This window comes from Leptodactylus fuscus, chromosome 2, assembly GCF_031893055.1.
Source record: "Leptodactylus fuscus isolate aLepFus1 chromosome 2, aLepFus1.hap2, whole genome shotgun sequence".
Lineage (NCBI taxonomy): Eukaryota > Metazoa > Chordata > Amphibia > Anura > Leptodactylidae > Leptodactylus > Leptodactylus fuscus.
The window spans coordinates 137,339,480-137,354,361 of record NC_134266.1 but is presented as its reverse complement, the minus strand read 5'-3'; the positions used below and the strand labels follow the sequence as shown (position 1 = coordinate 137,354,361).

The 14,882-nt window shown below is 45.6% G+C and overlaps 1 protein-coding gene across 1 annotated transcript in view; it reads right to left on the bottom strand.

Annotated features, from left to right (window-relative positions):
* Positions 1 to 14,882, bottom strand: part of ZBTB8A (zinc finger and BTB domain containing 8A) — a 140,721-nt gene that overhangs the window by 57,614 nt on the left and 68,225 nt on the right. The gene's annotated exons all lie outside the window — the stretch shown is intronic.

Sequence of the window (14,882 nt, the reverse complement as noted above, 5' to 3'; positions counted from 1 at the left end):
TCCTCTTCACCTCCTCCACGTCGGTGAAACGCTTCCCCTTGAGGTTCCTCTTCATTCGTGGGAATAAAAAAAAGTCACTGGGAGCCATATCGGGTGAATAGGGTGGGTGGGGCAAGATATGAAAGTGGTCACCGAGATGGCGGTGTGGGCTGGGGCATTGTCGTGGTGGAAAAACCAATCACCAGACTGCCACATTTTGGGCCTTTTTCGCCGCACACTGTTGCGCAACCTCTTGAGAACCCCCAAGTAGAAAACCTGGTTGACGGTCTAACCTGTTGGAACGAATTCCGAGTGCACAATCCCTTTTGCATCGAAAAAACAAATGACCATTGTCTTCACATTGGACTTCACTTGACAAGCCTTTTTGGTGCAGAGCGAGGATGGCGTCTTCCAGTGGCTTGATTGTTGTTTGGTTTCCGGGTCGTAAGCATAGCACCAAGACTCATTTCCTGTAATAATTTTAGAAAAAATTCTGGGTCGGTTTCAGCATGTTCTTTCTTGGCACAGCATGTTTCGGTGTGATGCTCTTTCTGTTGATCAGTCAAGAGCCACGGCACAAACTTTGCAGCGACCCGTGACATGCCCGAATCCTCTGATAAAATGCGCTGAGCTCCAACTCACTCCAGACAACTCTTCGAGTTCCTCAATGGTTCGTCGTCGATCGTCGTCGTCGGACGTCCATAACACTGTTGATCAACAATTGACATTTCACCATTTTTAAAGCAGGTGAACCACGAGTAAACTTGAGCTTGACACATAACGTCATCCTTGTAAGCAGTCTTCAACATTTGAACAGTTTCCGATGCTTTTTTCCCGAGCAGAAAGCAAAACTTCACAGCCGCGCGCTGCTCATAAAACTTCTCCATGAAGAAAAACGACGGTTGGACAAAACAGCTCTTGCAAAAAAATTCCCTGCGGGTAGACGAAACCTTCCGCATCAACGCCGCTTGGCACACTGACTGAGAAGGCGTGGTTGAACAAATAACTAGCTGCAGAATCGTGTACTACGAAAACTGTGCACGCAGCAGCCTCATTCTGGAAACTTTTGGGTCCCCTTTCGTATGACGCATTTCACTTTAAGACCTGCCTCTTTATGAAGCTGTTAGTGATTTGGTGCCTCTGGATTGTATGTTGATCATATGGAGGGTGGTCCTAGTGCCATATTACTCTAGCACCTTCGCTACTATGTGCGGCTATGCATCAGTGCCTGTGGGGAGCGGGGGATACTATAGCTCTCTCAGAACAATTTAATTACCTTATGCCTCTATGACAGGATAGCAGTTAGAACTATCCTAGAAAAGCGTCTGGCGTTAGTGTATCCATAGTGGAGAGGAATTCTGAGAAATACTGGACACCTATTCAGATCCCAATACATAGGTGTTATACAACGGACACTTAGTCAGATTTAGCCAGATTGAGAGATCCCTCAGTAGTTTTACCCAATGGTTTAGTTTTGATTCTCCTTGGGGGATTACTCTTGTGAATATATAGCAATCTACATCTGAATTTGTCTCTATATTCCACTGCAATATATGACATCCAGGGCAGTGACTAAGGAAATACTATTTGGTGATGCAGTTACTATGACCAGTCGCAGTAGTAATGTATAGAATCTTCCATAGATGGCAATACACTTGTATTGCCGTCTATGGGACTTGCAATCAAATGATTGCAGGTTCAAGCCCCCTAGGTGGGGGCTAATAAAATAGTAAAAAATAAATAAAACTTCTAAATCACCTCCATTCCCTAGAATACATATAAAAGTAGAATATTATTGTGAAACACGTACACATTAGGTATCCCTGAGTCCGAAAATGCCCGGTTTAATCATATTTTCCCTGTACAGTGAACGTCAAAATTGCCAAACCGCCATGTTTTTTTTTCACCTTTTTGCCTCTGATTTAAATAAAAGGTAATCTAAGCAATAGACATTTCCCAAAATGGTAGAACTAAAAAGTACATCCGGCCCTGCAAAAAAACACTCTATGCATCTCTGTACAGCTGCAGGGTCACCTTGCAGCTGTTGCAAAACTACAACTCCAATATATTAAATATTTTACCATTTTTTGCTTTAAATTTTTTTTACCAGATTTTCCTCCTCTAAAACCTAGATGCGTCTTATAGTCCGAAAAATAAAGTAATAAAAAAATATTAATGCAGAAATACTTAAAGGGGTATTCCCATGACGCTTGTTTACTAACCTGCAGGCTGTTGTGCTCTCTTGACTTCCTGCTTCTCTCGGAACATAGGTGGGCGGGGTTTCACTTGCACAGGATTGGTTGTTAATGAATTACCACGGTGTGAAGCTGATCTAGCAGAGCTGGATTTGAGTCAGTTTGCATTACATACAGAGGGAACGGACTCCTTATCTCAGCCCTTATCAGCCAAATTCAATTAAACCGACTGATAAGAGCTCAGAAATCCTGGAGCTCTCACCTCCCCTATCTGTGTCATTTAAGTAGCGGAGCTTCTCAAACAGCTCAGAGCTGCTCCCAGCCCCTCCCTCCCTCCTGAGAGCAGGCAGCTACATCACTTGACATTAGAGCAGATAATCCCAAGTGCCATAGAAACACATGTAAACAATGAAGTGAATAAATTAAGATAGCAGCCAAACAAAGCAGTTTTGCTAAAGCAATGCAATTAGGAAAAGTCTTAAATCCACATAAACTAGCAGTATAGATAGGATCCTTGTGATGGGACAACCCCTTTAAGCTCGCAACCCATGGCAAGGGTCTCATTGTCTTGTGAGTCCCTACACTAAACTAAAACAGAAATAACTAACCTACTAAATAGGAACAACAACAGTCCAGAACCAGCAAGAACAGCTACATATTATCTGTAGATAGTATCCATCTGCCAAGGAACTGCAAAGTAGTCTGCATAGAGATTACGGATAGACAGTGCAGCTGCTTAAAGTCATTCAGGCATGGTGTTATCTGGAGGGATGTCAGATGTGGGCACAAAGTGCTCCAGGTCACTCTCAAGTGTAGTGTCATGAATCCATGAAATTGTGGGCGATAAGACCAGCTTGGATAACCAGTGTCACGCTATGAGTATCCATTTAAACAGAGGTCTGCAAAAGCCACCACTTGTTGCTGTTAAAGTTAAATATACACCTCTGTTCATTCAAACAGCAAGGGGGGGAATGTCCACAACCAATGGGAGTATAGTCCAAGTCTTTTATTTCCCACAATGGCGAATGGTGCTGGAGGTCCTGATAATCCAGGCAGCTGTCTTGGTTCTGGAAGGGTGAGCTGATTGTTCTGAAGCTGTTCACCCATTCTGGAAGCCCTGAAGACGCTAGCATCAGCAGAGCTTCCGTAGGCACCTTGTGATGAACAGACCCTCAGTCGTGTATCTTTCTGTGAAATGTTTTTGTTTTTTTTACTTGCTCATATCAGTCCTAAATATACCTTTACGAATGTGTGTTTCAGCTTTGTCTACTGTACATTGGAAGTCAATCCACTTCAGTGGTTTTATGGATACCACGGGGGATGACCACTGAGAGAGACAGACCTGCTGTGCGCTGATGACCTCCTGCTTCTATCTTCCACCAAGAGAGGCCTCCAAGATAGCCTAGCAGTACTGGAAAAATTCAGTACCACATGGGCACTACCCATCAACCACAAGAAGACCAGTCATGGTATTCCAGAAGAAGGGCCAAAATAAAGCATCCATCCCCCACCTCAAATTAAACAGCTCCACACTGGAGAAAACCAACAGCTACGCCTACCTGGGGCTGGAGCTTAACCAATCAGGGAGCTTCAAAGCAGCAATAGAAACCCTGAAAGGAAAAGCCAGCAGATTCTTCTACGCCATTATAAGGCAACTGTACCACCTTAAACCTCCGGTGAGGGTCTGACTGAAGATATTTGAAGCAGTCATCACCCCAATTCTCCTCTACCACAGTGAGGTTTGGGGCCCAGCCACCTACCCAGACCAATCAAAGTGGGATTCCAGCCTAACAGAGACCTTCCTCCTGGAGTTCTGCAAATACCTCCTCCACATCCATCGCAACACCTCCAACATAGCATGCTGGGCAGAACTAGGCAGACTCCCCCTATGGCTCACAATGCAGAAGAGGGTAGTATCATTCCAGGCACACAATCAGGGCAGCAGCCCTGGCTACTACTACCACCAAGCCTCCCCCCACCCCACCCACTGAGAGACAGCCACCTGCCAAGCTAAAACTCCCAACAGGCCCTGAACAAGGCCCAGATAAAGGGGGCCATAGAAAGCAGCAAAGAGTAGTATATCGAAGACTACGCCATGGTCACCTACCTGGAGAAAATACACCATCCCACAGACAGACCCTGAGCTGGTAGACTGAGCGTCCACAGCCTAGAGATGGAGTTGGGGTGGCACAGGCAGAAATATAAGCCACGGGAGAACAGACTGTGCCAGCACTGTGACCGGGGGCCCTAGAAGACGAGGCTCATTTCCTGCTATACTGCACCAAATACTCAGCTTTGAGGGCTGTCTACTTCCAAAGACTCTGCCCACATTCCAGACTTCACATTTACAGACAAGAAGAGGAGACTCTACATCCTACTGGGAGAAGAGGAGCCCACTGTGGAGATCACTGCCCAATACATGTCCACCTGCCAGCAAATGGGGGAAGATGAGACCCCAAGGACTACTATACCTCAAATCACCCACCCACCACCCATCCATCCAACCCATGCACACCCCACACCACCATATCCATCACCATCCCGCCCAATCCTCTCCCCCCTAACCCCATAACCCCATTCCCCCCATACCCACTCTTTTTGCTTTGGTAATGCCAAATGTCTTTTCGGACGTGCCAATAAAGCCTCTTTGATTTGATTGCTAATGACCCTCAGTTGAACCCCGGACAAACAGCTCTAAATATCCCTCTTTCCCAGATTCTGAAATGGGGGAAGGAGGGGGGGAACCACCTGTAAAGGAGGGGTGGGTAGATACCAGCATTTACTGCCAGACAGACCTAGATTCTTGGTCACTCAGCAAAGACTCAGCCAAGAAGCAAAGAGAGCACTGACTCTGAGACAGCATGTAAAGGACACATTCTTGGACTGATTTAAGGAAGCACACTGTGGCCTAGGAGTGAGCCCCAGCGAACCAAACTGTCACTTTGTTTATTATCCCTTTTCTATTCTTTTATCCCATTTTATTTTAGGTATTGTATTTTACTTTTGTCTGTACTTGCTTTTTCACTGATATATATATATCTGTATATGTTTGTGGCTATTACCGACCCACTTGGGTAAATAAATATATAAAAGTTATAAAGCTTGTTTCGTATTATCCTATCAGCCCAGGTACACTCATGGGATTTGAGTGGAAGGTAAGAAAGGTGATCGCGGGTGTGTCAAAGTGGCTTTGGTAAGGCGAGATCCTTCACATCCCTATATCAACAACTATAACCCGGTAGTTGCTGGCAGACAAGACCAACAGCACTACTGTGAAATACTGTTTATAATTGAAATATAGGTACCTTGAGTGAGGCGGCTTCTTTACACAACTGTGTTTTATCCAGCGCACCTACACTGTTGGGAAACTAGCTGCGTTGTAGAAGCCCTAAGCAATCCGTAGCCAGTCTTCTACCTTGGGCTTTGGCATCACCGCGATTCTCATATGCACTGTTATTCTTTTGCCTGCTGAATCTGCCATTAGCATACCAGTTCGTATTTGACCCTTGACTTTCTATTGGATATTGCTTTTGTCTCTTGATGCCACAGGTAATAGCATTACTTATGTGGGGAGGAGACCATCATTACCTGTGGAGGGGAGGGGACAGGCGTTATTAGTGTACTATTACATTAATATTACCCGGTTCAGTGGATAATCGTACACATCAGGGAGAGTGTGTGCCTACATAGGCAGTACGGAGGCTTACAAGTCATTCCTGCTCCGCTAGGGATTCTGGGTAAAAAATATGCAAATCTATTCTCCAGGATGTAATTAGGAGAACAGTGCACTCTGTACGCCACCCTCTAGAGGACAGCATCCTTAACATCATGCATGACTCAGTTAAAAAGTTTATTTAATCATGATATGGATTTAATTGCCAAATTAATTAAGTCTCCGTACGCCTATGTAGGCACACACTCTCCCTGATGTGTACGATTATCCCCTGACTCTGGTCTATAGTCTATCACTCTGCCAAATCAGTATCCCTACGCTATGCTGAGGATGGCCCAATAGGCCGAAACAGCGCTGTCCATAGCTGGGAAGCTGTTCCTTTTGGGATAGAAATACTAATTTGGCAATTAAATACACATCATGATTAAATAGACTTTTTAACTGAGTCATGCATGATGTTAAGGATGCTGTCCTCTAGAGGGCGGTGTACAGAGTGCACTGTTCTCCTAATTACATCCTGGAGAATAGATTTGCATATTTTTTACCCAGTAATATTACCTATAATACTCCCCATTACCTGTGAGGTTAACTATTACCTATTATAGTAATAGTGCCCCACATGGGTAATAGTCCTCCTACATAGGTTATAGTACTCCTTTTACTTGTTGGAGTACTATTATCTAATATCAGGTGTCCATTACTTGTGGGGGAACTATTTGAGCCGTTTATGTGGAATTATGGCAGACTTCTGACTCAGATTTCTCTTATTTTGTGGCCCTCCACCTCCCCTCCTTTCACTTGCTGTACAGATGTATGGGGCTAATCTGTGCATTGGTTCGTGTTGTGAGTTCCGCAACAGAATCCGCAAATAGATGAAGCAGGCGGTTTATTTTTCCACCCCAGAGGAGGGAACACCCTAACTGGGGAGGGCCATTTTAATTTTTGCCTCTGGAAACAGATAACCTAGAATCGGCCCTGTAGTTATCATTTCCAGTCCACCAACAGCTCAGCATTACATTAATTTTGTGAAACCAGTGGTAAGGCCCTTTCTTCAATGTGACCAGGGAGCCATTTTTCAATAGGACAACACCAGGTCACACGTTGCTTAGTTACTTGAGCAGCCTGTGTGGCTAAGGCTGAGTTCACACAGTATTTTGGTCAGGAATTTGTTCAGGAATCTGCCTCAAAATCAGCCTCCAAAAAAAGCCTCTTAATAGAGTTCTATTGGGAGGCTTTATTTGGAAGCTGATTTTGAGGCGGATTCCTGACCAAATTCCTGACCTTAATAGATACGTGCGTATCACATTGAAAGCAATAGGTAAAAAAGCCTCCCATTGATTTCAATGGGTAGCGCGCATATGCCGGCACCCATTGAAGTCAATGAGATCTGTTTTTTATGCCGCTCACTCTGAACGATTTTACGTTCAGAATGAGTGGAGCGTAAACTCCGTGTGAAGCCTCCCTTCACATATTACCATTGCCTGTAGTGTCGCTGGACTTGTCTCCTATTGAGCACATCTCAGATGTCTTGGGAGGCAATTGTAAAGGGATCTGCCAACAGCCAATGTTGATGCATTCATCATGGTCTAATATTCCTCAGACAACTATTAATAACTAGTAGAAAAGTAAAAAAGAAGCAGCACTACCGAACACGCAAAGTTCTTTGTTCCTGAGAAAAACAGATGCAATGAGGTGGAGCATAAAGTACGGGTAACCATACTGTCAAATATAAAAGAAGTCCATACAAAAAGTAGCAAAAAATAGAAAAAAAGCGCAGGGCACTCACCAAACAACGGGTTCTTTAAAAGCAGAAGGCTTTATTTCATCTTTTAAAAAACATCCAGTGCATAGGGATAGAGTAGATGGTGTAACAAACGGATCAAGCCGTTCGTTACACCATCTACTCTATCCCTATGCACTGGATGTTTTTAAAAACATGAAATAAAGCCTTCTGCTTTTAAAGAACCTGTTGTTTGGTGAGCTCCCTGCGCTCTTTTTCTATTTTTTGCTGCTACTATTAATAACGTAATAGTATGGCAAGGTGTGTAGTCTGTGTATGTCTGCACCCTGTACTGATTTAAATCTTTTACCTAAATATTATTTATCTTTGCATATCATAAACTCATTCAAATCTCTATCACTCTTGGGATTTCCTTAATTTCAAGATTTTTGTTCTGGTTTCTTGCACCTGCCACAAAACCTAAAACGAATCATAGTAAGTATTTAAAAAAACACCAAAGACCATCTAGATTTGTGCACATGACAAGCCCTGTCTTAGATTAGTGAGAGCCTTTGCTTTTGTGTATGTGTTTATCTGCGTGCTAGCCAGACTCTAGTGTAATCTGACCCTAAATGAGGATTATGGAATATGACCTTTGGAGAGGGATAAAGGAACAGCTGACAGAAAAATGCACTCCAAAACCACACAGAAATGATAGCGCACAAATAACACATTGAAGTTCAACATGGTCACATGTATATATACATACATACAGTAAATTGTGTATGGAACATTCTCTTCTGATCCTCTACTGCAACATGATATATTATAAATACAGTTTTTTAGGATACATTTCTAGAACAGATCCTTTAATATCTTGCATGTATTTTATTTTTTTAAAAAAAGGGCTTGGTACATAAAGATTTGCAAGGTCAGGTTGATGGGGATGCAGAGGTAGGCGGTCACCTCAAAACAGCAGGGGGGGCAACTGGGCCTGGTTATCCTCTAGCAGGAGGAAGAACGTATGACGTCATCAAGAGCTCCTACACCGGAAACCAGTGCAGTGTGAAGGTGAACGTGAAAAGGACAGCATACTTCCAACAGGCCCGAGGGGTCAGACAAGGCTGTAGTCTGAGTCCACGCTCTTCAACATCTACATCAATGAACTGGCTGCAGCCCTAGAGGCATCACCAACACCAGGCCTCACCCTGAATGACAGGAACCTGAAGTCCCTGCTATACGCCGACAACCTCATACTTCTATTCCCACCGAGAGAGGCCTCCAAGACAGCCTATCAGTGCTGGAAAAAATCAGCACAACATGGGCCCTCCCCATCAACCACAAGAAAAGTAAAATCATGGTACTCTGGAAGAAGGGACACAACAAAGCCCCCACCCCACAATTCATACTGAACGGCTCCACACTGGAGAAAACCAACAGCTACACCTACCTGGGGCTGGAGCTCAACCAATCAGGAAGCTTCAAAGCAGCAATAGAAACCCTGAAAGCAAAAGCCTTCAGAACCTTCTACGCCATCAGAAGACAACTATACCACCTCAAACCACCGACGAGGGTCTGGCTGAAGATATTTGATGCAGTCAACGCCCCGATCCTTCTCTATGGCAGCGAGGTTTGGGGCCCAGCTACCTACCCAGACCAGCCAAAATGGGACTCTAGCCCAACAGAGACCTTCCACCTGGAGTTCTGCAAATACCTGCTTCATGTCCACCGCAACACCTCCAACTTAGCTTGCAGGGCAGAGCTAGGCAAGCTCCCCCTATGGCTTACCATACAGAAGAAGGCACTAGGGTTCCAGGTGCACATTCAGGGCAGCAACCCTGACTCCTACCACTACCAAGCATGGCTAAGCCACATAACTCAAAAGAAACCAGACACCCCCAACCGAACAACAGCCAACCACCAAACCAAAAAGACCAACAGCTGATGACCATGGCCCAAATAAAGGCGACCACAGAAGCAAACAGTGAGCACTACATCGAAGAATGGAGAAATGAACTAAACAACTCCAAGAAACTCACCATGTACCAATCCCTGCAAATGGACTACACCATGGCCACCTACTTGGAGAAAATACACCACCCCAAACACAAACAAGCCTTGAGCTGATACAGACTGAGCTCCCACAACCTAGAGATCAAAATGGGGCAGCACAAGCAGTTCTACAAGCCACGGGAGAACAGACTGTGCCAACACTGCGACCAAGGGGCCCTAGAAGACGAGGCCTACTTTCTGCTACACTGCACCAAATACTCAGCTGTGAGAGCCATCTACTTCCAAAGACTCTCTTCCCATATCCCAGACTTCACATCTGCAGACGAAAAGAGGAAACTCTACATCCTACTGGGAGAAGAGGAGTCCACAGTGGAAATCGCTGCCCAATACGTGTCCAGCTGTCACCAAACAAGAGGAAGATGAGACCACATGGACTATCAAACCACCCATCCCCCATGGACCACTAAACCCACCCACCTACCACTAAAAGGCCATCAAGCTCCTCCCCCCCTCATCACCACTGTTTCCAATAGCGCGCCTGTGTGGGTGGTCGCCCACCTATTGCAGCTGCCCCGCTCAGCCAGAATGAATGCCCGCGCACTCAACTCAGATCTGCGTCCGGAGGACGAAGATCTGAGTTGAATACAGACGCGACTAAAGCAAGGAGCTCAATAAGAAGGAGCTTCACAGAAAATGGTGTCCAACCAAACGTGTTTATTAGTAGAGATTCAGTAGTAAACGTTTTCGGTCTTTATCAACCTTAATCAGACTGTCTTGCAGTGGAAGCAGTGGTAAATAAGACCAATATCAAGGTAATGGAGGCTCACAGATACCTCCACTGGAACTGAACCAAGCCCGCTCTGGATCATAACATATGTGCTGCGCAAATATGCCTGATGTGGCATATCGCCTGATTCATTTTTGCGCAGCACATATGTTATGATCCAGAGCGGGCTTGGTTCGGTTCCAGTGGAGGTATCTGTGAGCCTCCATTCCCTTGATATTGGTCTTATTTACCACTGCTTCCACTGCAAGACAAAGTCTGATGAAGGTCGATAAAGACCGCAAACGTTTACTACTGAATCTCTACTAATAAACACGTTTGGTTGGACACCATTTTCTGTGAAGCTCCTTCTTATTGTGCTGAGACGGGGTGGGACCCTAGCTTCACTACACAGGGACTATGCCTGTATCCCTTTGAATACTAAAGCAAGGAGCTGTCACAGCTCAGCTCCTTGCTTTGCTGCTGCATACCGGCTAGTCGCTGTGTAGACGAGATGTGATGACATCACATCGCGGATACAACTGTGTTCGAGAGAGAGAGAGGCGCGGAGAGAGCAGCGGGGGAACGAGGAGAAGGTAAGTTTAATGTGTACACTGAGGTGGAACTGAGGGACATGAATCCGGGGGCAGAGATGGAGAGGACATGAATCTGGGGGCAGAGATGGAGAGGACATGAATCTGGGGGCAGAGATGGAGAGGACATGAAAGTGGGGGCAGAGATGGAGGGGGAACATGAATATGGAGGCAGAGATGGAGGGGGGACATGAATCTGGGGCAGAGATGGAGGGACGTGAATCTGGGGGCAGAAATGGAGGGGACATGAATCTGTGGGCAGAGATGGAGGGGACATGAATCTGGGGGTAGAGATGGAGGGGGGACATGAAACTGGGGGCAGAGATAGAGGGGGGAACATATAATTTACGGGTGACTGTAGGAGGATTATACTGTGTGGGAGCACGTAAAAAATGAAATCAGAATCGGTGGAGTCAACATAAAAGTAGGCGGAGCTAGCATAGCATAGCAAGCATAGCAAGCACTTTTCAAAAGTTGGGAAGTATGCACTCAGGAGGACAGGCAGCAACCAACGGTTGTTTAATATGGCACCCGCCATATTGCTGTCTGTCCTCCTGAGCCCTGAGTGCCGGGTCGGCCCGTCACTTTCCTCAGCACCAATCTGTGTGTGGGGGAGGGGGTGAATAAGGAAGGATCATTATACTATCTATACACTAGATTAGCGTTTTCTTGTTTACTACTGGTGGTACTGTTTGGCCATCAGGTCGCCCATCATTGACGGAGCCTTGCCCAGCTCACTAGCTGTTCCGTTCAGCAGCTTCCAGGGCTTAGAGGAAACATTGCCCATCACCAGCCTACCCCGCACCCACCAATACCCACACATCCCAAACAAGAAATATGAGACCCCAAGGACACTCGAAGCCCCCCCTACAAACCCCATACTCACCCCCCAACCATTCTTTGGCAATACCAAACTTTTTTTCTTTGGTGATGCTAATAAAGCTCTTTTGATTGATTGATATTTAAACACACCCTCCTCCCAAACAATGCTCATTCCAGGGATCACAGAGGAGTCCTCTCCAGCAAAGCAGCGCACACCATGACTGCTACCCCTGCCTTCCAAGGGGTGTTTCCTGGTGAGATAGTGAAAAGAGTCCCTGGGAAGAGACAAGAAGGTCAGTGATAGAGGAGAAAGTGCTGGAAAGCTACTCCTGCTGCAGTGTAATTTGTGGTTTTTCCCTTAACCCGTAAGTACTATCATGGTAGGGGCAACACGGTGGCTCAGTGGTTAGCACTGCAGCCTTGCAGCGCTATAGTCCTGGGTTTAAATCCCCCCAGGAACTCCATGGACCGTTATACCCCAAATCAACCCCCCCCCCCCCATACCCACCACTCCCCCCAGAATTCAGGAGCAGGCAAGATTAGGTATATGCTGCCTGGCCCTGTCAATAAGAGGAAGAATGGAAGGGCAGAGGATGGCACAGAGCTGTGGGAGGGCCACTTTGGAGAAAATGCAACACCCTCTTGCTTCAAAAAGCATATACAGTATATACAATATTGTCAATATATATATATATATATATATATATATATATATATTGACAAGAACAGCAATATTTGAGCAACAGAAGCACCAGTTCACAAGGGGATAACATTGTTGGGTGTTCCTAAGCTATCTGTTAGCACTGGGTTCTGGTGCTAGGTCCCCTTTAGGGCTGCTTGAAATTAATTACATGTGCTATGGGAACACCATTTGCCTTATCTTTCTAAGCCATTACAATACCTTGCCACAGTCCTGTAGATTTGTATGCAGGAATTTGCTCTTGATAAAAGTCAAATGAGGAACAACTACGGCAAAAAGGAACAGGGCACACAGGCATGTATGTGGGCTAAAATATACTGTGTGTGAGTATAAGTAACCATGTGGTGAAATTATCCAAGCAAAGAATAGGAAATTACGGAAAAGTGTTAATTTTTTGTTTAAACTTTTTTGGAAAATGAGAGCATTGTTCTCAGTGGTTGCAATGGGCGTCTTTTCTTTTGCATTAGTTTATCCAGGGACAATAAACTGACCAGTGCGTCCTGTGCTACCCAAGAATATCCCAAGGCCAACATTCCTCTAAACCTCTTGAAGCATATTAGGACATTTATTTTTTTTTTAATTGTAACAAGTAACACTAAATAAATATATCAACTAAATGCCCATAAAGGAATACATGGTAAAGTAATGGTGATTACACACCAAAAATGTTGACAGTCGCACTGGAACTGGTATGGAAGACTATGCACATTACATTAAGTAACAATCCATACCTCCTAACTTTCAAAAAACAGAAAGAGGGATGAAATGTGTGGCTGCAGCAATTTTAGCTCCACCCACTTCTATGTTGACTCCGCCCATCCCCATCTATTTTTCCATGTGCCCCCACACAGTATAATGCTCCTACAGTCACCCGAACATTATTTGCTCCCACATTATAATGTTCACCTCCAACTGCCCCAGAGTATTAAATCTCTCTCCTAATGCCCCAGTTTAAACTGGTGGAAACTAGAAGGCGACATGAAACTGGAGCAGCTGGAGGGTGGTATTAAACAGTGAGAGTAGTTGGAGGAAGAGAATAAATTAATGGAAGCTGGAGCGGGACATTAAACTTGGGGGCATCTAGAGGTGGACAGGTCCCCATCCTGCTACTCCCAAGGTTTATTGTGCTCCTCCAGTGACCTCCATTGTGTAATGCCCCCTTCCAGTTGTCCCCAGTTTAATGTCTCCACTCCATCTCTGCCCCCAGTTTAATGTCACCCCTCCATCTTTGCCCCAGTTTAATGTCTCCCCTCCATCTCTACCCACAGTTTAATGTTCCCCCTTCATCTGTCCCCAGCTTATGTCCCCCCCCTCCATCTCTGTCCCCAGTTTAACGTCCCCCCTCCATCTCTGCCGCCAGTTTAATGTCTCCCCTCAATCTCTGCCCCCAGTTTAATGTCTCCCCTCCATCTCTGCCCCCAGTTTAATGTCTCCCCTCCATCTCTGCCCCCATTTTCATGTTCCCACTTCATCTACCCCCAGCTTATGTCCCCTTCCATCTCTGTCCCCAGTTTAATGTTCCCCTCCATCTCTGTCCCCAGTTTAATGTCTCCCCTCCATCTCTGCCCCCATTTTCATGTTCCCCCTTCATCTACCCCCAGCTTATGTCCCCCTCCATCTCTGTCCCCAGTTTAATGTCCCCCCTCCATCTCTGTCCCCAGTTTAATGTCTCCCCTCCATCTCTGCCCCCAGTTTCATGTGCCTCCTTCATCTGCCCCAGTTTAATACCCCCTCCATCTCTGCCCCAGTTTAATGTCCCCCTTCCATCTTTGCCCCCAGTTTCATGTCCTGCTTCATCTGCCCCAGTGTAATTCCCCCTCCATCCCTGTCCCAGTTTCATTTCCCCCCCTCCATCTAATGTCCTCTCTACATCTGCCCCCAGTTTCATGTACCCCCTTCATCTGCCACTAGTTTAATGTCCTCCTCCATCTGCCCCCCCTTCATCTGCCCCTAGTTTTATGTGCCCTCTTCATCATGCTCCCTCTCAATTTGCCCTCAAAGTTTAACATAAAAAAACACTGATACTCCCTTATTCTCGCTTCCCTGCTCCTCTGTCTGCAGTCTCAGTCAGGGAGTGTTCCGGAAACCCCAAGCGCGATATCAGTGACATCATCACATCGCGCCTAGAGCTCCAAGGGCCAGAGTACACAGGAAGAACAGTGGTATAACGACAGCTCCTGCTTCATTCACCATTGTATTCAACCGCAGATGAGTTGAAAACGGGAAATACCTCCCACAGACTGAGACTGTTGGACAGGACCCACAATCCGGGACTGTCCCGCAAAATCTGGGATGGTTGGGAGGTATGAAAACCCGACATGGAATTAAGAGGACATATCTAGATTATAATCCATATTACAATAATTCTAATGTTATAATGTGATAATTATAACATTTTTGGGATTACTGATGGTCATAAAGAAA